This window comes from Anas platyrhynchos, chromosome 3 (genome assembly GCF_047663525.1).
Source record: "Anas platyrhynchos isolate ZD024472 breed Pekin duck chromosome 3, IASCAAS_PekinDuck_T2T, whole genome shotgun sequence".
Classification (NCBI taxonomy): Eukaryota; Metazoa; Chordata; class Aves; order Anseriformes; family Anatidae; genus Anas; species Anas platyrhynchos.
The window spans coordinates 110,597,960-110,605,724 of NC_092589.1; the positions used below are offsets into that span (position 1 = coordinate 110,597,960).

At 42.5% G+C, this 7,765-nt stretch overlaps 1 long non-coding RNA gene across 2 annotated transcripts; it reads left to right on the forward strand.

Moving 5' to 3' along the window:
- Positions 1-294: 294 nt before the first annotated feature.
- LOC110351863 (uncharacterized) lies at positions 295-7,026 on the forward strand. Of its 2 annotated transcripts, none has more exons than XR_011808587.1 (2): positions 295-3,941; positions 6,572-7,026. It is a non-coding gene; the product is annotated as an uncharacterized lncRNA (long non-coding RNA). The 2 variants fall into 2 exon arrangements; XR_005264693.2 differs by lacking the exon at positions 295-3,941 and adding an exon at positions 5,842-6,271.
- Positions 7,027-7,765: the final 739 nt, after the last annotated feature.

Below are 7,765 nucleotides of genomic sequence, written 5' to 3' on the forward strand. Positions count from 1 at the left end.
TTTCCCATGTCTTCAAGACAATTTCATGTCTTCATTTGCCCATCTGACTCTGTACAAATGCAGCTTGCATTGGCCTGATACCTTCCTGATTTTTCCCTACTTATCTGTCATCAGAGGCTGTCGTGGTTTGGGTATATGGAGGTAGGTATATGGATTGTAGATGTTTACTTCTGATTCGTCTGTTTTTAGGTCTGCTTTCTAACACGTGTACTGTGTGGCATTTCTTATCCTAACATAGAATAACCCCAATGAACGGCACCCTGGAAATGCTTGTGTCTCCCCACTGGTGACAAGGGCAGCCTGGGGTCACTGGCCCTGGTGGGATACATCTCATGCAACGAGCTTGATGCTGTAAGCTCCTGTTCAGCAATGCACTTAACAACAGCATAAAATAAAGCCCAAACTTAGATGCTGGGCTTGGCTGAAGCCTCAAGGAATGAGCAGACAGTCTTTAGAGATCAGAGCAGTTAGGCTTCAAAAGGCTCACATCAGATTTCCACAGTGCAGCCCTAACATAACTTTCTATTCCACTACAGAAAACACTTTTCTTCTGCCAGTGTCCTTTCCCCCCAACATATTTATCTCTGGTCCCTCCCAGTGCTTTCTCTCCCTGGCTGAGTCACCCATGGTGCAACCCAAAACTGGGGGCAGATGAGCAGGAGGCCCAGCAGGCTGCCTGGGTTTGTGGCTCTTCATCACTGGCACATACCCTTTTTTTTTTTTTTTTTCCTCTTTTACTTCAGTGTTTAGCATCAAAGTCTTCCTGGCTGTAAAACTTTGCTCAAAGAGTGTCCAGACTGCACAAATATGTGGTGCTGGGATGAGCTTTGCGTTATTTGGGCTTTCATCTGTACACTACCAGGGGTGGATACCCGGAGCAGAAAGCTTGGCCTCTTCAGGTGTGGAGGCTCACACTTTTCATTTCTTTGTCTTTTCCACTCTGGGGAAAGCTTGAGCTCAGAAATTAAAGATTGTGTTGTGGTACGTGCAATTAAAGCAACTAAAATGGGTGAGCAGAGCTGCACTAATTGCTGTTTCATCGCTTTCAGCAAAACTAAGTGATCTTTAATATGTTCACGTATATATTAATTTCCTTATTTTTTTTAATGAAGGAGGATTCTTGGTGTAAGTAATTGTATAAGTATAAAGGAGTGAGCCTTGAAGTTTCACTAATTATGTTTTCAGTCATCTTGCACCTCTGAGGCAGAGACCCAATCATCCCTTTTATGCAGAAAGAAGTTACTACAGTCATCTCCTGATCATGGCCAAGGCTTTGGGGAGGAAATAATAAATAAGGATAGTGATTTTTTTATTGTTGTGTTTATGCCATAAAGCTGTTAGAGGAGACGTCAAAATACTCAAATCAAATTGACACGCTTTGTTTCTATGTGTCTGTATGAGAACTGGAGAAATAAAATTACTAAATTGAAAGCTGCGATCTGCCAGAACTGCCGCAACCAAAAGGATATGCAGCGTGCAGATTAAGTGGAAATTGGTAACACTGACAATACAGGAGCACGAATATGGCATGTTTTTCCCCGTTACAACAATTTCAACTTTGTTCCCTGCTGATCAATAAAATCAATGGAGATGCAACCCCAAACATTGCACAACACTGCTACTGATAACCACAGGTGCCTGAATTCTACTCTTAGTTTCACCCAACTTATTCACTAATAAACCAAATAAATAGATTAAAACCAATTAGAACTACACAAATGTAATTAAGAATTCACTTAAGTCCGGTGACTGTCTTTGCCATGAGCAAGGCAACTATATTAAGGAACTTGGTAGACTGGGGTCAGCGTTACCAGAAATTACAATCAGCAATTTTATGGGCTAAAACACATTGTGCTTCACCGCATAACTCTCCAGATCTGACTTTCATTTCCTTGTGGCAAGTGTTTATGCTATGTTTACAAATGGAAGTGTGAGTCATTATCAATTGCATTTTCACTTGTTTTTCTTCTGGTGTTTTCCATAAAATGAATGGCTGCAGATGCCCATGTAGAAAAATTCAAATCACCATGCCTTTCACTCCATTAGCACTCAACAGCTTCGGAAGATAATGAGGCATACTTAAGTTTCTGTTTTTCCCTCTTGATGATGCATCTAGAATTCTTAAATGTGAAAAAATAGTTTCGTTTTGTCTTGTTTTTTTTTTTTTTTTTTTTTTTTTTTTTTCATGGATTCTTTCTTAATCCATGTGTCAATTTCATTATTAGTTTTTTTACATTCTTTTCCCCATCCTCTATTTGCAGTAAACTATGTCGCGTTTTCAGTAAACTGCAGACTGGAAAATAGTGTGTGTGTGTCTGTGTGTTACAACTTTCTGAAATGTTCTTTATTAACATAAACTCATGCGTTTAGGGTTTCTCAGAATAGCAGATCCTTTCCAGTGAAAGTAGAAATGTCGCTATGTGAATTCTGAGAAATGTCATTTTAGCCTCTTTGGCAAGTTTTCAGGGAGAAATGAAAGAATGAGATTACCTTCTTTTTTTTTTTTTTTTTTCCTTTTTCTTTCTTTTTTTTTTTTTTTTTTTTTTTTTTCTGGTTTTCTCCTTTATTATGTTATATATGAATTAAAATAGCACTGTAAAATAACCTGTACAGATAGGTCTAATTTTCCATTATTCTGAAAGCAGTATCAAGGTCAAATTTACCTGCAGTTCTTATTTCTGATTTTCAAGTGTTCAAAGTGTAATGAGTAATTAGAAGCTACTAGCAGTGCAAAAAAAATCTATAAATTCAATAAAAGTAATTAAAATCTCTGGTTGCGTAATTCACAAGGTTTCATAATTCTCTAGCATTTCTCTTTTATATAAGACAACAACTGAGTCAGAAACTTCAGTGCATCTTGTTACGAGCTCATTTGGTGCGCAGTCCCTGTTTGCTTTCTGGCCATGGTCAGAAGATGATCTCCATCCAATTACATCTCTCCGCCTGCAGATCAGATATTTGTAACACACCCCTGATGACTGCGTGCAGCCAAGTTGCATAATGTCTTCGTAAATCTTATTTCAATGAATGAGTTGTTGAATTAAAAAAAATGATGTAAAGCTTAGTCCTGCCCTTTTGTGTGCTATACTTCGCTACGCGCTCGGGAGAATTAGCGGCTGGGGAAACAAACCTCAGCTTCCCCCACGACACCTGGGAGGTAATGACTGAGCATTCAGGGTCACACTCTGACTCAGTAGTCATTATACAAGCAAGGTACCAGCTAAGGAGCCAGAACGTAGGTAGTTTGTAATAAGGCCAGCGTTCCCTTGACATTTATTTCAGTTTTGTAGCATTTATTCTGTGGGCAGTAAAGCTTCTGCCCACAGAAGGGAATTATTAGAAAACCTGAAAATATGACCTTATGCATGGTGAGAGCCATAAGCATAGGGAAAGCCGATTTTTGTCTAAATTTATAGCACAAGTGCTGGCTGTGAAACTTGCATTCCCATGTGCATTGGTGCATCGTGCTGCCACTGAAAACAGCACGTCTGATGGAGAGGTCATGCAAAACTTTGTGTTTCAGTGATTCTGCAGAGGCAGGAGCATGCTTTTAATAAAGTAACCTTGCTTCCTCGTGCAGGTCTAAATCACCAGGCCCAGTAAATTGTCTGTGGAACACTGTACCAGATCTCCGCATTACATAAAATCTCATCTCCATCGCTTCTCAGTACATTTCCAAGGGAGGTGAGAATAATGATGTTCGCTGACCTGCCTTTGGGTGTGAGCTGTGCTGAAAGCGGTTGCAGCTGTTGACAACGAGCCCTCAAAAACCTGTCCCTCGCTTTTCACAAGAGCAAGCAGGCAGAACAGATAAAGGCAATGATTTTGGCTTGCTGTCCTGAGTCTGCAGAAGTGGTGAAACAGCAATAAACCTGCTGATATTACTCACGATAGTGTAACTGATCTCCAGCTCAAGAAATTAAAGACATGTTTACCTACAGGTACCTCCCCTGGTGTTTAGCTCACCCAAAGTCTTTTCTTTGTTAATGTTTTTTCTTTCTTTCTCTCAGCTTGGGCAGCAAGAGACTGAAATCTGGAAGATAATTTTGGCTTTAATTCCCCAGGAATTAGTCCACAAGAGACCATGCCACATGTCTTAGATTGGCACTTCCAGCAGCCTGGTGAGATGCCAGAGGACTGGGAAGTGCTCGTGGGTTTGCTGGCAGCGTTCCCCTTCATAAACTGCTCCTTTGCCTTGGTCAGATTAATTTAGTAGCAAATCAGGTTTGCAATCGAGTTCACTCCTCCTGGGAGACAGGGCACAGCTGGCAAGAGCTCTGACTGAAAAACTGATTTCTTCTTTCATCACAGGAGGGAACCACAAATTTTAGAGATGGAAAAAAACAAGGGAGAATCCCCTCGCCTAGTCCGGAATAGCCAAAGGGTCCAGATCCCAAATGTGGAAAGGGAATGTGACAGCACTTCTGTTAATTTTGTAAATAGATTTTTTTTTCCCTATGGCAGCATTTTACCCTTTTTTTTTTTTTTTTTTTTTTGGAAAGCTTTGGAAAAGATGCATCTATTTACAGATCTGAGTCGAGTTTGGCCAAAAATATTGACCCTCAAACTGGAGAATTTAATTTATTTTTTAATTTTACTTTGGTATTTCTTCCTGGTATTTGCCAAACATGACTTTTCCATTTTCATTACAAAAAGGCATCTTGAATTTTGAAATTGTCCTAAACTTACAAAAGAAAGCTTTTTAGATAGTTAAGCTCTATCTCCTGCAATAGTCTTAAAACATTTTGGTTTAGATCAAATATATTTTAGATGGTGATAAAAGTATTTCTCCAGAAAACCCCAAATTTCTCTTTTCTGGTTCAACCCAAGCCAAAAATTTTCCCTCTAATTATTCATTCAACCACACACTAACAGACTAACAGGAAACGTTTTTTTTTTTTTGTTTTTTTTTGTTTTTTTTTTTTAATACTCAGCACCGCAAGGCAGACTAAAGGTCGAGCCTCTGTCCTAATGTCCAGCTCTTTGTGGAAATGTTATGTGAATTCTGTTCTAGTCCAAGGTCCCTGTCCCTGACCTACTGAGCTACCTTGGCAGAATAAATATTTCCTGAATTAAGCAAAAATCTCCCCCATTTCCCCGCCAAAAGGGTATACATGTTGTAGCAAGTCATTTCAGTGCAGATTAACTGAAATCTTCAGATAAAGAAGATTTTGGGGGGAAGCATTTTATCTTCCCTAATTGCTGTGAGGGTGCATGGGGTGATTTTTCTTTCACATTCCACCAAGGAAAGAAACAGCCCCAGAGGGGGTGAATGAATCAGCTGCTCCCCACAAAGCTGCCATGCTGTGGAGACAGACACCTTTATCCCATGGGAAAGTTTTGGCAGGGACAACAGGCCATCTGTCTGTCCGTCCTCATGGTGTTGCAATGGGGACTGACAGTGAGCGTGCTTGCTTAGAGCCTCTATGATTTACAAAACCACTTGATATCACAGTTATCCCCACGGGAGTATCCTCCAGAGGCAGCACCATGTGGGAGATCGGGAGCCCCTGCAGCGCTAATACATTGCATTTCTCAAAGGTTTTGGGAAGCCATGGGAGATGCTGAAGACAACCTGGGTAGAAGTTAAACCATTCATGGAAAAACAAAACAAAACAAAAAATGAAAACAAAAACAAACAAACAAACAAACAAAAGAACACCGTCACAATTAAAAGGAGGAACTAGTTGCCTCACCGCCAAAAAGAATGAAGATCTCACTTGCTTTCCTCCCACGTAGATAGCAAAGAGAAATCAGGAAATGAGAATCTGAGAAAGATATGGCTGTAGCACTACATTTATTCCCCTGCATTGTTCATCTTTAAGCAATACAGGACCCTGAGCTCATCACAGTCATTTACACAAGGAAGCGGCAGAGCATTTGCCCAGAATGGTTCTTCTGGTGATAAAGAAACAGATTTAAATAGGAGGACTTTGTGAAGAACCTACACAAAGCTCCACTGAAACTCCCATCCTGATACTGTGAAGTCCCAAAACCTCATTCCCACCTGAGGGAGGAGGGAGGCCTTGTCACCCACACACCCAGGGCGGGATTTCTGTGTTTGCTTTGTTTTGTTTTTTAAAAAAATCGTCATCTCTAATGCAATGCACCTGACATCTCGTGTCATGTGCTTTCCTCATCCTTTTTCACACTTGTTCCTTGTGTTTCCTTTCCTTCTTCTTCTTCTTTTGTATTGTGACTCCCCCTGTATCTGAGCACATATCCCTTTTCCTGGGCATCGGAGACATGCTGAAGTGCCGACACCTGCAGGGTGGGCTCCTTAACCTGAGCTGGACATCCCTCGACAGTCAGCAGAGGCACTCACGGGAGCAGTTCTGCCCACATTTCAGACATCTAAACATCTGGTTTGGACTGCACCACCACCCTTTCCATCACCTTCATGGGGGTTCACTACCTGTAGGAATTTTTTTAGCCCACCCTCCTGTTTGCACTCCCATCACTTTTGGCCATTTGGTAGAGGTCCCCTGGGGCAGGAACCATGCAGAATTGTATTGAAGCCATAATCATTGTTAATTACATCAGTAACAGCTAGAAGCTTTACATTTTTTAGGTCCTGCTGAAGAGGAAGCATGTAGTATGAGACAACTGATGCACATGAGAGGGCTGCTGGACACTGTCCTGGGGCAACCAGGAGCATCTGCCTAGCCTGGGGACTCCGTTGGGACCTCCTTTGCCAGGAGAGAAGCTGGGATTGTTGTCCATGGGACAGTCACAGCCCTGGAAGAAGCCTGGCTGGCCATCCCAAGGAAGTGCCCTGAGTGTGGGCACGCCACAAGGGGAGCATGACCTGGGAGGAGGGTGGCAGCCGTCTCTTTGGCACCATCACTGCTGCAGGCAGAGGGCTGGGTCCAGGGTAATTCCTTAATGACCGCACCGAGGAGCACAGATGGGGCTTGCTGGCTGCTAATTCAGCTTTCCCAGGGTAATGCTTCCTCCAGTTTCATGCCTTTCCCTCTAATAAAGTTCTGCTCATCCCAAGGACTTTGTTAAATCTTGCTACTGTGACCAGGAAAGCAATGCTCAAAGTGGAGCATATAGAGTGCCATGTAATGTCCCAGGTTTCTGAATGGGAAGCTGAGTCTGGGCTGCTTCTGTTTCAAGCAGGCATGGCTCAAAACTGGACACAGTTAAGCAGCACATGTCAAAAGTGATAAAAAGGCAAGCAGATGAGGATGAAGGCCAGCAGAGGTTCAAAGTGGTGATGGATGCTCCCAGAACCAGGCAGGGGTAGAGGAGAGGTCTCTGAGTCAGGCTCCTCTGCCTGACACGTCCCTTGAGAGACTGAGCACAGAGTGGACATGGCCACGTCCTGGCAGATGCCAGGTGAGGTGTTTGGGCTCAGTTTGGCAAGCTGAATACACCCAGTAAATTCTCTTCCCCAGTCACTTTCCAAGCCTTTGTCTCTTCTCACAACTGCCCCTTCCTTTCTTCTGCTGGAAGCGCTCACATCATGGCACATCCATCTCATGGTCACTACTCTGCAGGGGCTGGTAACAGGGCAGATATGACCCAGGGCTCTGTTACCACCTTTGCTTTCTATGCTCTATAAAAAACAATAAAACCCACTAGAAACCAGCGCTCTCCCCATTTGCAGATGTGAGCCATGCATGGCCACCTCTAAAACTGCCCTACCATCTCACATAGATACAGTCTCAGTATCCAGAACGATACAATGAAGAGTAATACAAAGCATGGAAATCAGCACTGGCAGCCCTTGATATTGGTACCACTGTCTGCTTTGAAT